Raw genomic sequence first — 26297 nt, 5'->3', positions numbered from 1 at the left:
TAGCATGTGGAATATGCCAGATGCACTGTTAATTTTTTATATGCTTGATTCCCACACAAGAGAGACAGCTTTTGTTTCCGAAATAATGGATCAGGCCTCTCAAAAAGTGTAGTCTAACAAAAACTCACATAAAAAGTAAACTTAATTTGAAATGCAATTGTTAAAAAGATTTCTTTTAAACATACATGTAAATATTGTAATGAGAATATTTGTGGAGTGAGAAGACAAGCTCAAAATGCTAACAGAATGGTTCATAACAAGCTTATAATGAAAACTGAGTTCATGAGCTTTACAGGGAAAAAAAAGCCAATTTGCATATTTCCATGAGAATATATTTTATTTGTTTTAGGGCAAATCATCTTTAGCAGCAGAGCAGAACCCATGCAGTTTTATTTTATAGAGTGACATGATTCCAGAACATCACATAGTAGGTCTACATTATTGTGCTGGAAGGATGGCCAGCACTGCAGAAACCATGTAGTGGATTTGAGAGTTGGACAGTTTGTCTACAACAATGGTCTATCTGTCCTGCAAAAGGAGCAGTACAGTTATAGCTGAGTCAGCAACAGAAGGGAACTGCAGTCTTGGAGCAAAGTTACCATCACATCTTAAACCTAAGTAGTCCTCCTGTGCCAACCCCAGCTACTACAGCTTGCTATGAGTGATCAGCTGTATTAGCTGAAGCAGGATGAAACATTTAAAGCAAATCTTTTTAATACATGGACATTTTTAGGAGAAACTTTTTCTTCATAAAAGATGCTTCAGGTTTTATTGTGAAACTGAAAATTTCTGATTTTAAAATGTTCTAGAGTAAAATATAATTCAATCAAAAATCTTTCAAAGAAGCCACTCATTAATTGTAAAATGAACTTTGTAAGGATTAGCCAATTAAATGACTAAAAGAAGACACAATCAGGACTACCATTTTGTGTCCTCCAAAAAACAGTAATAAATATTCTGTTCTTTCATGTTCCACCTTAGAAGAAAAATAAAGACTGTGAAACTATAACACATTATTTGAGCAGGGGATATTTCAGTTCAAATCTTACTACTGTACAAACACAAGGTTAAAAGAAAAAAGTTTCAACAGCATTTTGAGCAGAATGTCATATTGCAGATTTTGGAGAGGAGATGTGAGAAGCCTAAAGAAAGGGATGAGATTATAAAAAAAAAGCTTACTCTGTGCTAAATGTACATATGTTTTAGAAAGTGACAAACCTTTTTCTATTCCATATTTTGGGCAATATTCTCAGAATAATGGCGGTGTAAAAGTGACATCATTTTAATTGGCTAATCTGTAGGTGTTTGGTGTCATATCTGCTTATCCTGGTAAAAATAAAATTTATGTTTCTGTTTAACTGCTCTTGCTACAGAGCTAGCATAGCTTTAAGAACAGCTGGCTTCTAGTCTAGCTCATTCGTCATTCACAGAACAGTTAACTATATTTCAGCTACAGAACAAAATTCATCCCAGTTACACCTATGGAATCTCATTGAAAACAGTGGAATTGTACAGGAATAAGTGAAGGTAGAATTTTCTCTGAAGAAACTTTTACAGGAGTCTTTATGAAACACACATGGACTTCCAGATCCCAAGCTGAGCCTGTGGGCAGGCAAGTAGAAAAGTGGCCTTTTACTAAAATTTGATAGGAAAGCAATTGAGACAGCAAACATGAAACTCCATGTCATTTTCTCACAGTGTAGGAGCAGATCTGCCTTCTATTCTGGATTGCTCTTTGCTATATAAGTTTTTATACCATGCTTATCGCTACAGTATCTGAGGCCCAAACCTCAAAAATATTTAGGTGCCTAACATATTGAAATCAGTGGGAACTAGGCACCTACAGAGCTGTCCTGTCCATGGGACAGTTTGGGGTGGCCTCCATGACCGTCCTACAGATGGGACAGTCCTTCAAACTGAGTTTAGCCCACAGGCCAGGGAGGCCTAGGTGAGGGGCAGCACCAGTGATTGGGCCCCCTGCTTTCACTATGGCAGTGCAAAGCAGAGTGCCCTGTCCCCAACTGGCTCTGCTCTACTCTGCCCCCGTTTGACATGGCTTGGGAGAGAGGAGTGGAGTGGGCTAGGGGTGGGTGAGGCACTCCGCTTCCCACCACTGCCATGAAGCAGCTAGGAGATGAGTGCAGAAAAAGCAAACTGCTGAGTCACTACGCTTTTCATGGCTCCTACCACTGTGGTGAGTGCTGGAGGCCCAATCCCCCGCTACTGGCCCCATGCCAGGTGCCCTGCAAATCCCCCCAGGTCATGTATCTCAGGAAAAGGGACTTTGGGGAATGGATGCAGAAGGGGGAAGAGCAGGAAAGGGAAGAGAAGGGGTGAGCTATAGGGAAAGAGATGCTGTGGGAACAGGGTGGGAACAGGGTGGGGCAGAACAGGGGCAGGGTTTACAGGAAGGGGTGAAGCATGGGTAGGAAGAGGTAAAGAAGGGGAAAGGCCTAAGAAAGGGCGGGGGTGCCCCAGGCACACATCCTTAGGAATGGACCTGGGCACCTACATATGTCTAAGGATCTGAGTTTTGAGCACCTTTTAATAGTACACTAACTAACATCTGTCAGGTTTGTTTTCTCTGTTCTTTTCCTGGTTTGCTTCCAATTATTTTATATATGAAAACAGTTCTGAAGCCTGTTTCAGCCATTAGTTTATATCAAAAAATCCCCACACATGTTGCATGTTTATAGAAGAGAAGACAACATCAAAGAAATGTGCCTCTCACTTAAAAAAGAGGATTAAGTTTGTGCTGAGCCTATGAAAAAATCATCCTTTCTATATACTGATTCATATAGCTGATTGCCCATTGAAAGTTAAATTCACCCTTGAGAAAATGGTAGCATGAAACATATATATATATATATATGAAACCTACTTAAAGCACAAGTCAAAATAGGACTAAGGTAGTGTAGTGGCCTGTCTCGGCCCTCAGCTATGGAAGGATAAATGTGTGAGATAAATGCCTTACACTAAGCTAGATCAGTAATGCTTAGCTTTCATAGAAGTTAAAAGAATGTTGTTTTGTTGAACTGATTTTGAATTGACTTTTTCCTTTCTGGAAGAAATGAACTTTGACATTTGAGCAGTATTACATTATTCAATTTATTCAAGAACATAAGAAGATTTGGTTAAGTTGTTGGTTTCGGTAGAGTCTATGACTTTTTAGTGAATGTATTCATTTAATCTCAATTTTCTGCTTTCCCTTTTCATTTGAGGAATTTCTATTAAGACATTGTACAAACAACTAGTCTGAGCAGGTTTCAAAACTACATCGTCATCCTTTGGTGCCTACGTCTCAATAGTTTCTACTTTAAGTGTATATTGAAAAATGAATATTTCAGACAGATCATATGGTTTGTGCTGACATTCCCTTCCAAAAAAACCATGATTCAATTACAGTAGTCATGTTTGATGTACATTTCTGATGCATTCATTTTAACTTACTAGACATTCTCTAGAAATGTGCTTTTTTCTTTCTTTTAAAAAAAATCCACAGTAATGACTCCTTAAAAGAATTTTTTAAAAGTTTCACACTAGAAGAAAGTCAAGGATTCCATATTTTTCCTTTATGTTTCCACAAAATATAATGTTAAAATAAATAACATGCAGACCTTCCAAAAAGAGGTGAAATAATCTTCAATCCCCTAAAAGAAGTGAAGAAAAAGTGGCCAGATTCTACCCAACACTGAATTCTAGACCAAAAAGACATAGAATAAGAACTCCCCCTTCCAAAAGGTGTGTCACTTACAGGAAGGAAAGCCAATAGAAATATCTACTTACTGGGAAATTCCTAATGAACATAGATGATAACAGATTTTAAGGGATTTAAAATTACAATTATCTAGAAATATTTTCTTTTGGCGGGGAAAGAAAAATAAAAAATAGCAAATCACCTAGACTACCTCTGCTTCAGTGACTCCACCTTGTAACGATCAGTTGCTCTTTTGTAAATTGCTTTGATACTTACTGACGGTAAAAGACTATCATGAAATTATCAAATAAGGTGAGCTTGTAATAAAACACTAAATCGTGCTATATCTAAAAAAAGAGCACTGTAAAGACAGCATACATGGGCTTACATTTTCCTTTTTCTGACATTTGAATGTTTCTCTTGACAACTTTACCTTCTTTTAATATGGTTTTATTTTTAAAATTATATGTTCCTTCAACTACAAATTAGGATCATAAGGCTGAAACATATGCCTGTACTAAAATAAAATGTATATTCTAAATATTTCAACACCAGAACTTTGCTTTTCATAGAATCATAGAATCATAGAACCATAGGGCTGGAAAAGACCTCAGAATGTCATAAAGTCCAGCCCCCTGCTCAAGGCAGGACCAATCCCAACTAAATAAACCCATCCAGGGCTTTGTCAAGCCGAGACTTAAACACCTCGAGGGATGGAGACTCCACTACTTCTCTAGGTAACCCATTCCAGTGCTTCACCACCCTCCTAGTGAAATAGTTTTTCCTAATATCTAACCTGGACCTCTCCCACCACAACTTGACACCATTGCTTCTTGTTCTGCCATTTGTCACTACTGAGAACAGTCTTTCTCCATCCTCTTTGGAACCTCCCTTCAGGAAGTGGAAGGCTGCTATCAAATCCCCCCTCACTCTTCGTTTCTGCAGACTAAACAGACCCAACTCCCTCAGCCTTTCCTCATAGGTCATATGCTCAAGCCCCCTAATCATTTTGGTCGCCCTCCGCTGGACCCTCTCCAATGCGTCCACATCCTTTTTGCAGTGTGTGGGGGGGGTCCAGAACTGGACACAATACTCCAGATGTGACCTCACCAGAGTCAAATAAAGGGGAATAATAACATCTCTGGATCTGCTGGCAATGCTCCTCTTAATGCAACCTAATATGCCATTAGCCTTCTTGGCTGCAAGGGCACACTGTTGACTCATATCCAGCTTCTCATCCACTGTAACCCCCAGGTCCTTTTCTGCAGAACTACTACTTAGCTGGTTGGTCCCCAGCCTGTAACAATGCTTGGGATTCTTCCGTCCCAAGTGCAGGACTCTGCACTTGTCCTTGTTGAACCTCATCAGATTTCTTGTGGCCCAATCCTCCAATTTGTCTAAGTCACTCTGGACCCTATCTCTGCCCCCAAGCGTATCTACCTCTCCCTCTAGCTTAGTGTCATCTGCAAACTTGCTGAGGGTGCAATCCATCCCCTCATCCTGGTCATTAATAAAGATATTGAACAAAACCGGTCCTAGAACTGAACCTTGGGGCACTCCGCTAGAAACCAACCGCCATTCTGACATCGACCCATTGATCACTACCCGCTGGGCCCAGCCTTCTAGCCATCTTTCTATCCATCTTACCGTCCATTTATCCAATCGATATTCCCTTAATTTGCTGGCAAGAATATTGTGGGAGACCGTAGCAAAAGCCTTGCTAAAGTCAAGGTATATCACATCCACTGACTTTCCCATGTCCACAGAGCCAGTTACCTCATCATAGAAGCTAATCAGATTGGTCAGGCACGACTTGCCCTTTGTGAATCCATGCTGACTATTCCTAATCACTTTCCTCTCTTCCAAGTGCCTCAAAATGGATTTCTTAAGGATCCCTTCCATGCTTTTTCCAGGAACCGAGGTAAGACTGACCAGCCTATAGTTCCCTGGATCGTCCTTCTTCCCTTTTTTGAAGATGGGCGCTACATTTGCCTTTTTCCAATCACCCGGAATCTGTCCCAATCTCCACGATTTTTCAAAGATAATGGCCAAAGGCTCCTCAATGACATTTGCCAACTCCCTCAGTACCCTCGGATGCATTAAGTTCGGACCCATGGGGCTGCAGGAGAGTTTTCACCCTAAAGAGCCCGCATAGCCACCCCAGTCCTCCTCATTATGGGCTCGTACCCCATTCCTCCCTCACATCCTTCCACTTACCCGTCCCTAGCCCCACTTCCTGATGTACAAAATAAAGGACACGTGTGGTCAAAAATAGAAACTCTCTTTATTTAACAAAACTCAGGAAGACTGGAAAGGAGGTGGGAGAGGGGAAGAGAGAGGGTGGGAGAGGGGAGGGCAACTAAAATGATCAGGGGTTTGGAACAGGTCCCATATGAAGAGAGACTAAAGAGACTGGGACTTTTCAGCTTAGAAAAGAGGAGACTGAGGGGGGATATGATAGAGGTCTATAAAAGCATGAGTGGGGTGGAGAGGGTGCATAAAGAAAAGTTCTTCATTAGTTCCCATAATAGAAGGACTAGAGGATATCAAATGAAATGAATGGGTAGCAGGCTTCAAACTAATAACAGAAAGTTCTTCTTCACAAAGCAAATAGTCAACCTGTGGAACTCCTTGCTGCAGGAGGCTGTGAAGGCTACAACTAGAACAGAGTTTAAAGAGGAGTTAGATAAAGTCATGGAGGTTGGGTCCATGGAGTGGTATTAACCAGGGGATAGAAATGGTGTCCCTGGCCTGTTTGTGGAAGGCTTCAGATGGATGGCACGAGACAAATAGCTTGGTCATTGTCTTTGGTCCATCCCCTCCAGGGTATCTAGTGTTGGCCGCTGTCAGCAGACAGGCTACTGGGCGAGATGGACCTTTGGTCTGACCCAGTATGGCCATTCTTATGTTCTTATGTTCTTAGCTCAGGGCTCAGGGTCGGGGGTCTCACTGGACCACCTTGATTTTCATGCAAACCTGCTCCTGTGTGGCCAGGCTGGCAGCTATCCTGCCCTAGACGGCCACTTTCCTGTGCCTAGTGCAGAGGTCATGGACGTTGGAGGCTTCCCCCCAAACCTCGATGAGGTCCACGGTCTCCGCACTAGACCAGGCTCCTGGGAGCTGCCAGCCTGGTCCCAGGAAGAGGGGAGGGCTGGGTGGCAGCGGGTGGCTGGTTCGTGCCGTGCCAAGTGCAGGGTCTGCTGGCTGGGTGCTGGCAGACTTGCACCTGGCACTGGCACCATAGCCAGCCTGTGCCCCTTTAAGCGGTCTGGGGCCAGGAGGGGGCAGAAGAGTTTCCCTGGTGGTGCCCAGAGAGACCACCAGGGCAAGCTGGGAAGGGTTAGCCTCCCACTAATTCGAATTAAGGGGCTACACAGCCCTTAATTCGAACTACTTAATTCAAACTAGGCATTAGTCCTCGTAGAATGAGGTTTACCTAGTTCGAATTAAGCGCTCCGCTAGTTCGAATTAAATTCGAACTAGCCGTTTGTATGTGTAGCGCCTATCAAAGTTAATTCGAACTAGTGCATTTTTGTAGTGTAGACATACCCTTAGGTATAGTGCAACTCCTCCTCCTTTTCTCCCCTGCCTGTTCTTCCTGAACAATCTATACCCTTCCATGACAGCACTCCAGTCATGCGAGTCATCCCACCAAGTCTCTGTTATCCCAATTAAATCATATTTCTTGGACTGGGTCAGGGCCTCTAGTTCTCCCTGTTTGTTGCCCAGGCTTCTCACATTAGTGTACAAACATCTCAGATAACCAGTTGATCTCCCTATGTTCCCCATTGGAATCAGGGGTCCTCCTTTCTTGCTTGTTCCTCTTTGCATTTCTTCCCACTATCCAACTTTCCCACTACCCTCAGGGTTTTGGTCACTGCCCCCCAACGAACCTAATTTAAAACCCTCCTCACTAGGTTTGCAAGCCGACCCGCGAAGATGCTCCTTCCTCTCTTGGTTAAGTGGATCCCATCTCTTCCTAAAAATATTTGTGCCTGAAACAGAGTCTCACGGTCAAAGAAACCAAAGCCCTCTCTGCAATACCACCTGCACAACCACGCATTTACTTCCTGAATTTGACAATCTCTGCCTAGTCCTTTCCTTTCAACAGGGAGGATGGACAATAACACCACTTGCACCCCAAATTCTTGGATCTTTCTTCCCAGCGCTACATAATCAGCGGTTTTTGAAAGAGATAAATGTTATCTTGCTGCTCTCATTGCTATTTGAGGCCATAATTATGCCTGTTTCATTAATTGCATTTCAACCAAGTTTCCTGGGTGATTATGTACTCTATAACAATCTTCTTCTCACTCATGCATTGTTTATGATGTATTTGACTGGTTTCTTGTTTTTATTGAGATCAGATCTCCTTCATTATATCCTCAGCCATTGTTTAAAAGGAGCAATATTCCTCAGAAATCTAGCTTGTTACTATTAATTGTAGGTGAGCTAATATGTGTTTTAGAAACATATTTGTCATTTCATTATTACTTTACAAAACTTCATTTTCCTCAAATGGACCATGAAAGGTTGATATTATCTAACATATATAGAAAAATATAGATACTTGCAGTAGATGTGCCATACGTTATTTAATTCTCTTATTTAAATTCCTTTGTATCCAAATATAGTTTATTGTGTATACATCTGACACATTCAGGGTTGCACATTTACAAAAACACAAGAGGGGTATATTTATTGAAATGAGAAAAGGAAAACTCCTCCAGAACTGATTATGTTTCAAGGAGACCCACATTAATTCCCAACTACTCTAATGCCATCCCAAATAAATGCAATTTCAGACATGATAATAACTCAAAGCACGTAATCCTCTACAGTTTAAAGAAAATGCTACTGCAGGATTTCTTACAGTTTAGCTACCTACAAAAGGGAACTGAGATGGAGGGGAGAAAAGCATGTAAAAAGCTAATCTTAAGTAAGCAGAAACAGTTTCAAATTTTGATTTCTTTAAGACTTTAGGGAGAGGATATTGTTTGACTTCGATTCTTTCACTGTCTATATTTCTATGTCATAAGCAGTGATGAAAGTATTGCTGACAGTTTATTCTAACACTTTCCTTTATGACACTTCCTTTCCAATTGCAATATAACTCTGCCAGGGTGAAGTGGAAAAAGCAGTATGTGATCATGTAACTGTTAGATTTAAAGGTAGAGACACAAAGTGTCACATTTATGAAGAGATTCTTGGCTGCTTCAATAAAATAAACATATTGCAAAATGGTCTCTCTCTAAGGATGGTCTACTCTATCGTGTAAGTCAACGTAACTTAAGTTGTTCAGGTGTGTGAATATGACACCCTGGGAGCAATGTAAGTTACAGCAATTTAAAGCAGTGTCCATGCTACAGTATGTCAGCTCTCTTACTGACGTAGTTTCTGCCTCTCACAGAGCACCCTCTCCCATCTGCACAGTGCATCTTCATCAGATGCACTACTGTAGTACTGCTTCAGCACAGCAGTGTTGTCCTGTTCTCAATCCTCTCATTGATGTATTTGTAACATGTATTCTGGAAAGGTATTTGCAAGATATTTCACAATAATCCCCTACGTTTTGCGAAGTGGAATATTTCTAGTGCATTTTTGCAGCTGATGGATGCTTTAAAAAAAAGCTACTCTTGGATCTAAAATATGATAGTGGAGTGTAAGACAAAGCTATGAAAGTGCAGGTTGAAACTCCGGCGCTCTCTGGTCCGGCAACATCTGTGGTCCAGCATGATTTTAGTTGGCCATAAGGCTTGTTTACAGCCACCAGTCCTGCTTTCAGTGCTGTGTGCTGCTATTTTGCTCTAATTTACCCCAACTGTCTTCTAACATCCCAGTAAACAGTAGAAATGTTGGTAATGCTGCTAGACAATATTGACCTCCCCTGATCCGGCAAATTGTCTGGTTTGGCACCAGTCAGGTCCCAAGAGTACCAGACCAGAGAGATTCAACCTGTACCTTATTGCTTTGCCCTCACACAAAGGGCAGAGGGCATTTAATAAAAGGATATTTGGCAGGTCTCTGAGTCCCCAAACTAACACTTTTATGCAGGATTCTGAACTTGTGTGTAAGGTAATTTTATTAGATAAGCCTCCTCCCACAGTTTCTAATTCTCCTAAAAAGAGGAAAATTCAGCAGCATTGCAAGAGAAATTATGTAATTCCACTCTGAGAAACAAGTTCAGTTCGGGACATCTCTTCTCAACAAAACATCAAGCCTGTGTTAAGTACAAATGTTGTGCTTTAGTGAGAACAGTGGATTCAAATTATTATTTTAAAGAATGCATACTGGAAGCATTAACAGCTGATATCAAAAATATGTATATAAAATCCCAGGAACAATATCACAAACATTCTTGCAACAATAAAAATCCCATACGGTGGCTTTATGACTACATGAATTCCCATAATGTAGGAAAGAACTAATGAGGTAAGTGAGATGGCAATCATGTCTAATCTATTCACTACGGATTTGTCTACACTGCAAATTTTGCAGCAGAAAATATGCTAATGAGGAACTCATTAGCCTGAGTCATGATATCATTAACATATTTTCTGCCGTTTCTTTTTTTGCTCAACAGATTTTTGAGCAAAACAGAAGTGGCTACACTGCTTCTTTTTGTGCAAAAACCCCTTGCCCAAAAAGAAACAGCAGAAAATATGCTAATGATATCATGACTCATGCTAATGAGTCCCTCATTAGCATATTTTCTGCCGCAAAAACTCACAGTGTAGACAAAGTCTACAGGTAGTATTGGAGGGTCCTTTATCATCATCCAAATTAATTTAAGTCAAGAACTACAGCCATACTTCTAAAGCAATCCCATGGGTAGGAAAAAATGTTGAGAATGGATCAATATCTTGATATGTAAAAATAAAGGTGAAAGTAGAATTTGAGGAAAGCAAAGTACAATGCTTCCCTTAAAGTATAATGACCATATTTTAAGTTTTCTTCCATTTTGAGATTTACTACCAGATCATGTATTAGTCCCCAGTTTGGACATAATATTTTTGTGTGATTTTTGTATACAGTATTAAATATAAACCTTGATGAGGGTGTTGCTAAACTGGGACTATGTGTATGTATAAATGTTCCAGCAGAAGAATATTACAAAAATACAATAAAAAGCCTCTCATATATCATGCAAAAATAGACACGGGTTTACAAAGACTCGTTAAAACAAGACTTTATTAAAGAAACCCCAATGGGATATTTAGAGAGGAATGCTGAAAGGGAAGAAATGGGAGAGGGAATAAGGAGTAAAATGAATCATCTAAAACTCATGCAAAGAAAATCTTTTTACTACACACATAGATTTATTTTATTTTTTATTCTTAAACTCAGGATCCAAGTACTAAAACATGTAGTTTGCTTGGGGAACAGATAAACAATGCTAATTCTTGGTATTACTGCTAACAGAGTTTTCCAATTAATGTGAACCATAATAGTTTTCATGGTGTGGATATCTGTATGTTAAGTACTGAGCTGAGACTTCCAACTCATTTCACACAGAGCAGCAAATAATCATCATGTGGTAAAAAAAAATTGCCGTGTGCTACAAATCAACCGGTGATAGAGTTTTAAGGCTCCCTATCTAATTGCAAAACCCCTAATTTATCAGTTTTCCTAAAACACGCTTTCCAATTGCCTCTTTTTACACAGCTTATCAATAGCTAGTGGTACTCTTATTTACTATATATTTTAGAGAGTTTGTCTATCTGTCTGTGTGTTTGTTCAAGAACTCCTCCTAAACAGTAAGAGCTAGAACCACCAAATTTGATATAGTTTCTTCTTACCATAACTTAAAGCAAGATAAGATAAAATTTTATTGTGCCAGGAAAATGGAATGTGTGTGGAATGGGATGAGTTTTTATGTACTTCTCATAAAACCGAACAGAAAAGAGAGAGAATCACCAGGCAGATGAAAGAGGATAGCAGGGGGGGTGCCCTACTACTGCCTCCCTGCCCTGAGATTCCCTCCCCCAGGCATCTTTTAGGGAGGGTAGAGGGGGGCTGAAGCTCCTCCTCCCCCCATCCTCCATTCATACAGAGACATGTTGCTGGCTATTCCTCTTCCTCACTGTCAGGGAGTGAGGGGAAAGTGCACAGTTTGCTGCATTCCTCACTCTGTCTGGGGAGTGAAGGGGAGCTGTGCACTTTGTTCTTGCTCCCTCACAGGGACAGGAAGCGGTAGAGCAAGCAGCCTTTCATACAAATCTGCTTCAGCTTGCCCTACCTTTGTCCTCCACAGATTCCCCTGCCCTCAACCCCTTTTCACCCCCCAAGCCCTGACACCTGCACCCTCCACTAACCCACCCCCTGCTCTGAGCCCAGCCACACCCTGACAGTGCCCAGCCCCCTGCCTTGAGCCCCCTGCATTCCACTCCACACTTAAATTTCTTACAGCTCCCCTCAACCTCCTTGCCTGAAGGCCCTCCAGAGTGGGTTGTGATACAACAGTACCTGTAAGACATTTAAGTTACTTTCACCCCGGACTGAAACAAGATGTACCAGAAATATAGGAAGAATCTGAAATAGGATTGTTTCTCAATAAACCTTACAGAAACAACAAGAAAAAAATGGAGAAATTTGGAGTACTGCTCTGTTTCTGCACAGCTAAATCAATGTTTAAGAATTGAAAACTCAAAGAAATGTTATTGCAAACTACGACTATAGCCCTTTTCTTGTTAAAACATAGCAAATTATAAGAGTTTATAGGATGAAGAAAAAAATATATTTGATGGAATTCCAATTTACAAAAAAAATACTACAAACTAATTAAATGGAAAATGTTAACCCCCATTTTCATGAAATCCAAAATAAAAATTAACTTCAAAATTACACTGTTAAAAATACAATCTTTTAAATAAAGCAAGTACATTTTTCTTTTTATTATAAAAAAAATGGAGTTAAGGACCCGACCAAAGCAGGGTAAATGTGCTAGTTTTAAAGTCTGTAAAATTTCTTATCATCCTACCATGTTCCATTTTCAATATTTTTCATTAGAGTATTGAAGCCAAAAATATAATTTAAGTGATCTTCATTGTTTAAAAGTTTTTCTGCATCAGCAGGTCTTTCCAACTCTGCTGACTACTTTGCTTAATAACATGTTTTGCAATGCACAAGAGTTGATGATTCCAGTGGCTCTCTCACTAATAAGTAATCTTCAAACAACCTTTTTAAAAAGGTTAGCTGAGAAGCCATTTATGTTAGTTAATATCTTTGTATAGTGAGAGGAAGATGAATGAACCATTTAGTATCTCAGGAATCTGAGAGATATTTTAATTGAAATGCCATAGTTATATTTTGTTTAAAATATTAGAGATTGTGGATTAGATTATATTTTATATTATTCCCTTTAGAAAAAGTGAGATTTACAATATTTTTCAGTAAATGTAAGTATCTGAATACTCTATATTACTGTCTTAAATTCATAAGTAAATACCAAGTCCTGTTTTTTATTAGAAATGGGTGACCCTTACACAGTTCACTTAAGACTTTCAGTGTCTATCTGGCATTATCCAAACTATTTGAATAACTTCTTTATTTTCCCATCCTTTTCTTTTCTTCCTCTCCTCCAGACAAATCCTTCCTTCGTTCATCTTGATCTTACCTTCAACTTATTCCCCAATTCTTCTAATTTCCAACTCCCAACAATATTTATTTGATACCCATAGGTTCCATGTCACCCTCTACCTGAGCACAACAGATTACACAATATCCCACCTGTATCTTTTAAATAATCTCCCTTGGAACCTAGAGCAATTTTTTTCTGATTTAAGAAGTTTAAATTCCTTTTGCTGATATTTTCTGACTCTCCACAGAATCCCTGTCTTTAGTAATAGTTTACATCCCATGTTTCTTTGCACTCTATATAGTGGATCTTAACCATTTTCTGTTTCTAAATATTGAAAGCTCTTGGACCATCCTAAGTCAAAGATGCCTCAGTGGAATGCTACCTCCTTGGTTCCCATGAATGTTTCAGAACTTAATAGATATAAAGCCACAGTGTATGGAGACTTAGAAGCTCTGCATGGTTTCTGCACCTGGAAGGTGTGGGGAGTGCATCCTAGGTGCAGATAACATTGACTTGTCAGTCAAAAAAATGTGTAGGAACTGGCTGGAGAATGAGCCTGAGGCTTTGTCCACACATAAAAGTTTTGCTCGCATCACTATTTTACTTAGACACACAGGGGGAAGGGAATCACATTTCTAATTGACATACCTGTGCCAGAAAAAGCCGTCATGTAGAAACAAATTATATAATCAAAATAGTGGGTTTTTTGCTGATAGTTTACTTTGTTCTTTTGCTGGCATAAGTTTAGTGTTCCCTAGGACAGCAATGCTGCAAACCCTTTCTAGTGTAGACAAGACCTAAAAATAAAGGGGAGCTTGATGTAGCCTAAAAACATGGACATTAATATTTCAAAATGATACAGAGCACCAGAAAAAAACAGCCCCTGCACAAAGGAATTTACAATCCAGATTAATAGATACAGAAAACAGGACACACTAGGAAACAAGAAGGCAGGACTGACTTGGAGATCTTGTGTAAGGAGGAAGTTAAATGTATTTTCATTTTTGTTTGTTGTGACCAGTGGAGCCAACAGCCTCTGTAGGCCCCTGGGCAAGGTGTGAGGGTGGGGTCAATTCTGCACTCCTGGAAGGGGCCAGGGCCTTGGGCGGAAGAGGTGGGGCTGATAGCAGCCAGCCCTCAGTGCCACTCGGACCATGGTGGCCCTGTGTCAGTCCTTAAAGGTGCTCAGAATGCACAGCACTCCAGCAGTGATTTCAAGGGCCCGGGGCTCTGGCTGGTGCTGCAGTAGCAGCATTAGCAGCCTTCCTTGCCTTCTTTTCCTCCTCTCCCTCTCTCCCCTCCCCCTCATTGGCAGGCCTGATTGTGACCCTTTTTGTAGGCACTGTAAAAGAAACAATTATTTAGGATATTAAAAAGGTCAGTGGCTTGTGAAGCTGTAAATTTTATACATAAGTGATGGCATGGGAAAAGGCAGATAGGAAACTCCGAAGACACAGAATCTGGTATGATCTCAAATCTCTAGGATTTTTAAGACTGAGTACAAACCTTTCCCAGGTTAATTTCACATCATTGAGCACATCAATGTCTGCACAGTAGATTTTCTCTGATCAATTTCTTACAGCTTTTTACTTCCTGAAATTTCCGGAGTGCAATTTCCAGTAACTTCACTAACAGTTGTGCCAGTTTATACCTAAGGCTGAACTATCTTTCATAGTTTTTTCAACACAACAGCTTCCAGAGACCACATCTGAGGCCGAATTATCTCAAACTCACCTTCCCTTTTCGGTCTATAGAGCTGCCACTTACTTCAGGGGTACTTATGAACAATTTGTCAGTTTTCCCTGTATAAATATTTATTTGAAATACAAATAAAAAACTCTTAAATATTTTGTACTATTTTGTTGTTGCATTTTATTTTCTGGGTTCTCTGTTGTCCTGGAAGTTATACTATAATCAGTCCATGGCAGCTCAACACAAGGAATAAGTAGAAAAACTGGAATAAATAGAAAATAAGTTTGGATAGCAGCAGTAAAAATGATTGAAGGACTGGAGAGATGACTTAATGAGGAAAGATTTAAAAAAACTAAACTAAATATGTGTAGCTTAGCTAAACAATAAGTAAAGGGGATGTGATCAGCTGTAAATAGCTGAAAGTTATAAACACCAAGGTTTACCGTAGTGAGACATTATTTAAGGTTCTACAAAGGATGTAAGCAGGAATAATGGAATAGATGTAGGAAAGAGGAACATTTTTAAAAAGCTGTCTCTGAGAAATGCTGGCATGATCTTTGACCCTGGTGCTAAACATTAAAGCTAAACATTAAAGGTGCTAAACATTAAAGCCTTAATTTTGCAGAGCATTTATATGCTAACTTTAACCACATGGATAATCGTATGGATGTCAATAAGGACCACACGTATGCTTAAAGTTAAGGATGTGATTTGGCGGGTCAGGAACTGAGTACCCAGTGTCCTGCAGGACATAGCTATAAGGAACAGTCTTACAGTGAAACTGCTGGAAGCTTCATCAACTGAGCTCTAGGAGACATTGGAGACAAGCTGCTCCCTCCTCTCCTCCTCCTCCCCCCCGAGGGGTTGTGATTTATGGAATAGTGGACCATCCTTATGGAGACACAAGAATGTTTGGCCTGCACTATTTCTTCCTTTTGCATCAAACTACTTCATAGCAGACTAGCTAAAGTATCCAGGAGGACACAGGGATAGCATCACTACCAAACTATTACATGGCTCTGTTCATCAGTTCATCTCAAAGTGCTTCACAATCTTTTAAAATGTATCTAACCTTCATAACATCCCATCCACTTTATAGATGGGAAACGGACTCTTAGTATCTCAAAGTGACTCACCCAAGGTTGTATAAGAAGAAATCAGTGGTGGAGCAGGAAACCTAACTGATTTCTCCCAGAAGTATCTATCCCCAACATAAGCAGGTTCTAGGCTGATCTGTCATACTCAAGTGCCTGCTTTTTCTGATTGTTGGCCATCTAATCTTGGCCTTTTCGCCATCATTTTGCCTGCAAATCTCTTCCATCACTGGTAGCAGGGTTTGGGGGTTTTGTCAGATCCATGCCTATCCAGGACTATTCAGTTACCTCCATGGTGGGGTATTACTGAGTAAGTACCAAAAAAAGCACATTCTCAATGCAAACTTAGGAAGGATGGCCATAAAAATATATGCACCAACGTATAAAATCCTGGGTAAGAATGTGCTTAAACATTAGGATGTTAAGTTTCTTAGAAATATCCCATTTAGATACTTATTACATGAACTCTTCCTCTGAGAACAGTCTCTCGCATTTAGTTCAGTCAACCGCCCTGAAACAAGTTTACAGAATCACAGAAATTAGAGATGGAAAATATTGTCCATCCTCTAGTCAATGCAGAATGGTTCCCTTCCACTATATTTTCTATTGTTTTGGACTTCCTAATTTTAAAATGTCTTGGGACCTGCTTGATTCTTATTTTATACTATTGTATTATACTATACTACTGTAAACCTACTTCACATCATACCTTGACTCTAGTAACTAGAGTCTGAATGAATGTCTTGCCTTTCAAAGAACAGATGGATATATAGATAGAATATGAGGATCTCCTAATATAAACCTGTATAAGTTAAATATTTACTGTGACACTGTAAAAGAGCAATGTACTGAAGTATGTACTAATGAGGATGCATAATAGTACAGTAAATATCTCTAATATTATCACATTGAAAACAGGAGGTATAATCACTTGGATGGTCACATTTTGCCTAAAATTCACATTTACTTTTAATTTTTAACAGGAAACCTGATTTTTCTCTATGTTCTCTCCTAAAGTGTTGTATTGGTATTATTGTTATATGGTTGCTCTCCTTCTCTGTTATAGAGTGCCTCTATGTCAACAAAATACAGGACTATGTATCACTTTAAAGACTAACAAGATGGCTTATTAGATGATGAGCTTTCGTGGGCCAGACCCACTTCCTCAGAAAAAGTAGTGGAAGTGGGTCTGGCCTACGAAAGCTCATCATCTAATAAACCATCTTGTTAGTCTTTAAAGTGATACATAGTCCTGTATTTTGCTTCAGCTACACCAGACTAACATGGCTACATTTCTATTTCTATGTCAACAGTATGTGAACTGACCTCTGTAAAGAGCCTGCATGTTGCTTGGGATTCTTCTGGAGAAGTATGCACTATAAATGTAAGTTCGCTGTAGGTGAAGAAAGAATGTATTCAACAAACTTGATCAGCTGTTATAAATTCAACAAATACTTAATGTCCCTTTTGACAGATGGCAAATTTCTGAAAGAGCTATTATTTTAAGTATTGGCTTTTTGTAATTTGGAATTTTTGACATTGTCCAGAATAAAATCTGGACTGTTGACAGCTATGTCCATTCAATTCTCCAACCTGAGGTGCTTTTTATGCTGCTTTGATGTGACAGCAACCACTCCTCAGCCAGCATACAGATTGCCATCAGCATGTAAATGACTCCCAGCCATGTTGCAGGAGTGATAAAACTAGCCATTCCTGAATTACATTACAGAGCAAGACCAGCAAATTCCTAGTCCCAGACTTATTCCCAAAAATATTTGTCTTGTAATGTCCAGTACCCTCCACAATAATACAAATCACAGAAAGTCCATTACTTCATTAATAGAAAATGATATGCACAAATCTTATCTCAAACGAAGTGTCCTGAACACTTCAGTCCAAGCACACTGATTTAGATAAAACAATAAAACAAGTTTATTAACCACAGAAAAAAAGGGTTTAAATTATTACAAATAATGGGTCAAAAGTCAGATTTGATTTCAAAGAAATGAAAGGTAAAATGTGAATTGAAACGTAAATGCAAAAAGGTCTCTCTTGTGTCCTTTCACAATTTTACTGGCTAGTTGTTTTTCAGATGGGACCCATCCCCAAGCCAATGCTCTTTTCCTCATCCTTCTAGAGTTGTGGATCTCATAGGCAGGGAGAAAAGTAGAAGAGAGGTAAGATAGGAAATTCTCTCTCCTGATTTATTGAAATTCTTATCTCTAAAAATCATCTCTAGCTGTATCTTTGCCCAAATGTTATTTACTTACTCACACCTCTTTTTCCTGCCAATGAATGGCCACTGAGTCAGGAAATACCCCGTTTCAATTTTGACATTTAGCTGAAGCATTAGTTATCCCTTCATCTCTGAAGAACTAGCTTATGCCTGCCTTTGTAATTTAGGTAATGTTATACAGTAGAATCTTATAAGCTTATGTATAATGTGGCCCAATACATTTTACTAGGACAATGGGTAAAATGATCAGCACATTAAGATCACCTCACAAAGCATATTTTGTACTAAGTTTATCATAGTCTCATAAAAGTGGAGAATGTAAGGGTATAGTCTTTCACTGAATTTCAACTGTCACATAACATCTTATCTGCTCCCTAAATGGATGACTCCCATAAAGAACTTTCAAAGTGGCCACGTAAACATATCTAATGTGAATGTATATTCAGGTACATAGTTACAAATATTTGCAACACTTATGCCATGAACATATTAACTAACAAAAAATCAGTTAAAATTAGGAAAGCAAATAAGAGGATTAAATATTTTCAAAGTGACTGGACTCAAATCTTCAGCTGATATAAATATGTTGAGTTCAGTGAGATATGTCAATATACCTCAGCTATGGTATGCTTCTTTTTGTGGGAAAAGGGGCCAGGAGGAAGGTAGCATTTACACATCTAATTAGTAGAATGAAGTATAAAAGAGTTGATTGGTGACAATAATCGTTCTATTTATGACCTCACAATAAAATCTTTGTCCCTATCTTATAGTCACTGAAAGGCCAAATCTTCCAAGATTCTGAGTTTCAAGAACCTCGAAGCACAAGTAGCAACTCAGCATAGAAATTCAAATAAGTATAATTGTTGTTCTTTCAAGGTACTAGAAAATGTAGTACAGGTGGAACCACCCTTATTTAGCACCCTTGGGGCCTTAGTGGTCCTGAACAATGGAGTTTGCTGGACGAGGGGAGGTTAAGGCTCCCCATTTGGCTGTAGGTTCTGCTCCTGACTAGGGCTGCACTCCCTGCCTCCTGCTGTTGCGTCCAGAGCCCCTGCATGCCAGCTTTGTACAGGTGCCAGCCCCGCTGCCTTTGGCACCAGTTGGGGCTGCACCCTCTATGACACTGGTCTGGGTAGTGCACCCAGCTGCTGGCCCCACTAACTCCAGCCCAGGCCGGGACTGAGCACTCCTGGCCGCCGCCCATGCTGCCTCCAACCCTGACTGGGGCTGCATCACTCCCTCCCCCGCAAACTTAGGCTGTGTTTCCCACTGTGCCAGCCCCGGGTGGGCCTGCACTCTCCACCTCACCTTCCCCAGCCAGAGCTGTGTTCCTGGCTACTCATCCTGGTGCCTCCAACCGCAGCTGGGGCTGCACTCTTTGCCATCTTTACAGGATCAGTGGGATTCAGATGCATCATGAGAAAGGCCTAGAGAAGGAGAGAGCATATATCAGCATCTATGGACTCAAAGAAATATGGGAAAAATGCTGTAAATTACAGAATCAACTTCTATGGCTTCACTGCATTACTATTCATTTTTTATTTACAATGGGGGAAAAACATTTTTCTAGTTGAATTACTGTATGTAAGAGAAATGTGGGCTTGAGATATTATGAACATCTTGTTAAAAGCATTACATATTATTTATGAGACAAATAGTATGTAGGCAGCAATGGATAAACTAAGGGGGAAGATAAGTTCCTTCTCCAGAAAATGTAAGTCTTATACAGAATCTGATTTCAATGTGATGCAGATGGGCCAGATCCTGCAATGGTATAAAGCAATGCAACTTCATTGATTTATGCTTGTTAAGGATCTTTTTAAATTATAAATGTATTTTGTAACTATTGAGCGAGTTAGCCCTGGAAGTATGTTTAAGGCTAGATTTCAGTTAAGAGAGGGATTGCAATAATTGTACTAGGACAGCAAAGAAGTTCCAGTTGTAAGGGAGTAGTACTATAGTAGGATGGAAACCCAGGCAAGAAAGCACCACTTAAGTTTGTATAATATTCAAAAACAAAAGGCAAGGCACATACCAGAACTATCATGACATATCCAATGGACCAGTCCATGCCATGCAAGATTTAATCTGGCTCTGAAGGTGGCAGAATGCCAGCAGCATGAACTCAGCAGTGCAAATATCCAGCAAAGTCCCCAGAGTAGGAAGGACTGAGCAGGGAAGAGATATCACTAGGTTATCCTCTGCCAGTAGAATGCCTATGAATCTCTGGCCGGGAAGAGGCCAACAGCAGAAATGTAGATTACAAGGAGGAGTGAGATCCCCCTGCTAATCAGTGAGGGTACGTCTACACATCAGAGTTATGTTGGAATAACGTCCATTATTCTGAAATAACTTTATGAGCTGTCTACGCAAGAAGCCCATTATTTCAAATTAAATTCAAAATAACAGGCTTCTTACTCCATTTTACAGTAAATCTTGTTGTATGAGGATTAAGGAAATTAGCAGAATAGCAATTTATTTCAAAATAATGTCTGTGTAGACAGCGCCAAATTTTGAAATAAGCTACGCAATTTGTGTTGCTCAAATTGCATAGCTTATTTCAAGGTATGCACTGCTGTGTAGACATACCCTAAGAGAAGAGAAAGATCTAGCATGAGCTCAGGTATTTCCAACTGGTGGGGAGGGGAGATTTGTAAATATTTGAAAGTGCAGGGTATCACAGCTCAGCTATGAGGGACTATTTTAACTCTCTGCTTTACCAAGACAAAAGTTGCAGTGACATTTGGGAATGACAGCTGTGAGTGCTCAAGGGTATACCCAGCTTGCAGGAGATGAGAGACTGTCCTACTGATTTTTGACTCTGCCTTCATGTCTTGACCTAAGAGCAGCTCTGTGTAAACTTTTCTTTCTCATCAATAGAAGCTGCTCCCATAAAAATATTACCTCACCTACTTTTTCTCTCTAACTACATATAACACATATGGCAGCATATAATACTGCAATAATCTTATTCTCCAATATTCTGTCCTGTGAAATCTCCTCTTATGTCTAGTAAACAAGATGGATAAAGGCAATAACTAGTGTATCTCATTCTAGTGCTGTGACTTTCTTTTCTCAGGGATTGGGTACTTTGTTTCGTTCCTTTTTTTAGTTTTATCTCTAGCACTAATCACAATATCCAAGCACCTTGAACGATTAAATACACAATATAGCTCTAAAATGTAGAAAAATCCTCCCCTTGCTTTTAAGCTTCTTTCTCGCAGCGATTAAATGCCAAGGGACTATTTTTTGCATGAAGTTTACTTTGCTTCATTTGTTATTATTTTGTTACTTCTTCTTTTGTTCTATTTTCTTAATGGATCAGTACATCTGTAGTTCTATAACAGAAAGTTTTCGCTATAGGCATAAGTTTTTTGAGTTTCTAGCATCTAGTTAATGGAAGCACATAAGCCTTTGTGCAGAATGAGCACGTACTTCATAGTAAGACTCATTAGCAATCAGCTGACTACAATAGTTGTGCATAATAACCATTTGTTTTGGAAAGGTGGAATAACAACTTTATTGCTAAGAGTTTTTAATGTTGTCACTTTCTTGGCAATCCTAAAACCCAAATGCAAGAACACTGGCAAGACACCAGAATTATCAGTAATGCTGCATCACCAGTCATATCCACTAAATGCTCTGGAAAGTTCCTAAAGGCATTCCTATCCAAGAAAGTTTTCATAAGATAGATATTCTTGGAAAGATTCCAACAATCACTCAACTGTGATAGAGTTTCTAGAATATTTATCTTTGCACTAACGATGAAAAGTCCTGTGGCACCTTAAAGACCAACAGATTTAACAGAATCATAGAGTTGGAAGAAACCTCAGGAGGTTATTAAGACAACCCCTTTCCCAAAACTTTGGTCATAAGCTTTTGTGAGTAAAGACCACTTAATCAGATGTATTGGAGAGGAAATTACAGCGAGAGAGAGAGAGAGAGAGAGAGAGAGACAATAGTATATGAAAAGAAGGGAGTCATTTATGAAGGACCTGTGTTAATGAGGCCAATTCAGTCAGGGTGGATTTGGATCACTCATAGCATTTGGTGGGAGGTGTGAATACCAAGAGAGGGAAAATTGCTTGGTAGTGAGATATAGGGATGTAAGCAAGTAGTTGACTGCCTGATAAGCCTAAGCTTACCAGGTAGTTGAGTCAACTATTCAATTACTTGCTCCACCCCCCTTTCTGGCTCTGATACAGAGGTGGGAGGAGGGGGAAACAGGAGACGATGCTGGGGGAAGCTGGCTTAAAAGCTTGTTCCCCCCAGCACCATCTCTGTCAGAGGCAGCAGTGGGGTGGGCAGGAGGTAGGGGAAGCTGCCGTGAAGCAGCCCTTGCCCGCGGTGGGCCCAGGCTTGCCATATGCAGAGTCTACTCCCCCAGTAGCCTCTGTCTGTGGAGGAGTCCCAGCAGGGAGCTGCCCCCCACCCCAGTGGACAGGGGCTGCTGCCATGAAGCAGTCCTTCTCTGCTGTGGCCAGGGCTGGCTATGGGCAGAGGCTGCTCTGACAGCAGCCCCTGTTCGCGGACAGCCCAGGCTGCCACAAACGGAGGCTGCTGCCAGAGCAGCCTCGGTTCACAGTGGCCCAGGTTGGCCTTAGATAGGGGCTGCTGGACCTGGCATGGGCCAGGACTGAACAAGCCAGTTCAGTCCCAGCTCTGTCTGGTCCAGGACATACCCGCCGCTACGCTTCTGCAGTTTAAAAGTAGTAGGAGCTGGGCTGCCTGTATGCTCAGTTCCTACTACATTTAAACTGCAGAGCTGCAGCCGCAGCTCCCGGACTGGCAGGAGCTGGGACAGAGCACCTTCACTTATTGACTAATCATATAGTCAGTACAAACTGTATTGACTACATGATTAGTCAGTTATCCACATCTTAACATCCTTAGTGAGATAACCTTTCTAAATCCTTATTCAGTCCTAATTTGATCATGTTAAATTTGCAAATTAATTGCAGCTTTGCTGTTTCTCTTTGTAATCTGGTTTTGAAGGGTTGGTTTGAGTTTTTTGTTTGTTGGGGTTTTTGTTTTTCTTTGTTTGTTTTTGTAGAAGGAGGGTTTCTTTTCAATCCATTGCTGAGTGTGCAGTGGGATTAAAGTGTTCTCCTACTGGTTTTTTATGTTACCTCTCTTGATGTCTGATTTGCATCCATTTATTCTTTGGTGCAGACACAGTCCGGTTTAGCCAATATACATGGCAGGGGCAATTGCTGGTGATTGATGGCATATATCATATTAGTAGATGTGCAAGTAGATGAGCCCCTGATGGTGTGGCATGGGTGGTTGGTCCTGTGATGGTGTCTGTTGTATAAATGTGTGGGAAGAGTTGGCAACAGGGTTTGTCACAAACAATAGGTTCGTGGGTTAGTTCGGGGCTGCTTGTAGGTGAGGACTTGCCTGTCTCTCAGGGTATGTCTACACTACAGAGTTAGTTCGAACTAACGGATGTTAGTTCGAACTAATTTTCATAGCGCTACACTAGCGCTCCGCTAGTTCAAATTTAATTAGAACTAACGGAGCGCTTAGTTAGAACTAGGTAAACCTCATTCCACGAAGATTAAGCCTAGTTCAAACTTACTAGTTCGAATTAAGGGCTGTGTAGCCCCGTAATTCGAACTAGTGGGAGGCTAGCCCTCCCCAGGTTTCCCTGGTGGCCACTCTGGCCAACACCAGGGAAACTCTATTGCCCCCCTCCGGGCCCCGGACCCCTTAAAGGGGCACAGGCTGGCTACGGTGCCCGTGCCAGGTGCAAGCCTGCCAGCACCCAGCCAGCAGACCCTGCACCTGGCACGGATCGAGCCACCCACCCGATGCCCCCCAGCCCTCCCCCTCTTCCCGGGACCAGGCTGGCAGCTCCCGGGAGCTTGCCCGGGACTGCAAGAGGCGGGCACCTGCCTGGGCTAGTGTGGACATCGTGGACCTCGTCCATGATCCCCGCACTAGGCACAGGAAAGTGGCCGGCTAGGGCAGGAGAGCTGCCAGCCTGGCCACCCAGGAGCAGGTGTGCAAGAGAATCAAGGTGGTCCACTGAGACCCCCCGACCCTGAGCCCTGAGCTTACAGTGGCCGTACTGGGTCAGACCAAAGGTCCATCTAGCCCAGTAGCCTGTCTGCCAACAGCAGCCAACCCTAGGGACCCTGGAGGGGATGGACCGAAGACAGTGACCAAGCCATTTGTCTCATGCCATCCCTCTCCAGCCTTCCACAAACCTTGGGCAGGGACACCACTCCTACCCCCTGGCTAATACCACTCCATGGACCCAGCCTCCATGACTTGATCTCACTTCCCTTTAAACTCTGTTCTAGTTGTAGCCTTCACAGCCTCCTGCAGCAAGGAGTTCCACAGGTTGACTCTTTGCTTTGTGAAGAACAACTTTCTGTTTCTAGTTTGAAGCCTGCTACCCATTCCTTTCCTTTGGTGTCCTCTAGTCCTTCTTTATGGGAACTAATAAAGAACTTTTCTGTATGCACCCTCTCCACCCCACTCATGCTTTTAGAGACCTCTATCCTGTCCCCCCTTCGTCTCCTCTTTTCTAAGCTGAAAAGTCCCAGTCTCTTTAGCCTCTCTTCATATGGGACCTGTTCCCAACCCTTCATCATTGTAGTTGCCCTCCCCTCTCCCACCCTCTCTTTCCCCCTCTCCCACCTCCTTTTCCCAGTCTCCCCCAGTTTTGTTCAATAAAGACAGATTCTATTTTGGAAGACACGTTATCTTTATTTTGTACATCAAGAAGAGGGGCTAGAGAAGGGTAAATGGAAGGAGGTGAGGGAGGAATGGGGCACGAGCCCCTGATGGACTGGGCTGGCTCTGCAGGTTTCTGGGGGTGGAAGCTCTCCTGCAGCCCCCCAATTACCCCCTCTCCCCAGATGACAGCCTGCGGCAAGTGCAGCTGGTCTGATGGCCGAGTGCTGTGATGTGCCCAGTGTGGGCACTCAGGGCACTCCAAGCCAGGACTTCTTTGCAAGCGGGGCACCCCTGAGAACTGTCTGTCTGGGGTGGGGGTCGGGACCCTTTAAGCACAGCCCTCGGCTAGCCTGACACAGCATCTCCACGCTCTAAGTCCTCCTCTGATGCCCTGCCGGCACTGCTTCCGGCCATCCTTAACCCCGGTTCAGGGTCCACTCTGTCTGGACATGCTAGTTCGAATTAGCATTTTGCTAATTCGAACTAGTTTTTTAGTCTGGATCCGTTAGTTCGAATTAGCTTAGTTCGAATTAACTAATTCAAACTAAGTTAGTTCAAATTAATGTTGTAGTGTAGACATACCCTCAGGGTCTGTGAGTGAGAGATCATTTTCCAGGGTAGGTTTTAGCTTGGAGCAGTAGGTGATAATCAATGATATTATGTTATTTTCTTTGTTGAGCCTATCCTATAGTAGGGGAGTTCTGGGTACTTTTCTTGCTTTCTCAATCTGTTTCTTTACCCTTACTTTCAGTAGGTCCTGAATATGAAATCAGGATGACTTCTTTAAAAAACAAAAACAAAGGGATGTAATTTTAGAGTAATGTTTCCACATTTCACAGCAACAGTGTCACATACCCGTAGACATACCCTTAGAACCTGACTGGTCCCAGATGAGGGATTTTTCCAGACCAGTGGAGGCCCCCTGCTTCCGGCCCCCCACTAGTCCCTCACAAGCTTCCTGGCTTCACCTGTAGCCCAGATGAAGTGAGCACTAGTTCCGTTCCCCCTCCCCACTTCACAGCCCAGCTGAGCTACATGCTATCTCCCTGCTCCCCTCCTCTGGCCCCCAACAGCTCAGATGAGCCATGGGATGTCTCTCACTCCTCCCCTTGCAGCCCAGATGAGGCGCATGCTGGTTCCTGCACTCCCCCCAGACCAAATGAGCCACGTACTGGCTCGTCCCTCACAGCCCAACTGAGTCACATGTTGGCTCCTGGCTCCCCACTCTCCTGCAGTACGCTGAGAGACTGATCCTGAAAAATCCTTGGTCGTGCCGGACCATGGTTGTTGCTGGACCAGAGATTCCCAGAT

The 26297-nt window shown here is 41.5% G+C and overlaps 1 long non-coding RNA gene across 1 annotated transcript in view; it reads right to left on the bottom strand.

Annotated features, from left to right (window-relative positions):
• Positions 1 to 26297, bottom strand: part of LOC142830500 (uncharacterized) — a 120103-nt gene that overhangs the window by 46456 nt on the left and 47350 nt on the right. Inside the window, exon 2 of the long non-coding RNA XR_012905795.1 lies at positions 19608 to 19726. This is a non-coding gene — a long non-coding RNA (uncharacterized LOC142830500). The remainder of the gene's footprint in view (positions 1 to 19607; positions 19727 to 26297) is intronic.

The sequence above is a fragment of the Pelodiscus sinensis genome, chromosome 8 (genome assembly GCF_049634645.1).
Source record: "Pelodiscus sinensis isolate JC-2024 chromosome 8, ASM4963464v1, whole genome shotgun sequence".
Taxonomy (NCBI): Eukaryota; Metazoa; Chordata; order Testudines; family Trionychidae; genus Pelodiscus; species Pelodiscus sinensis.
This window is presented reverse-complemented; position numbering and strand designations above follow the sequence as displayed.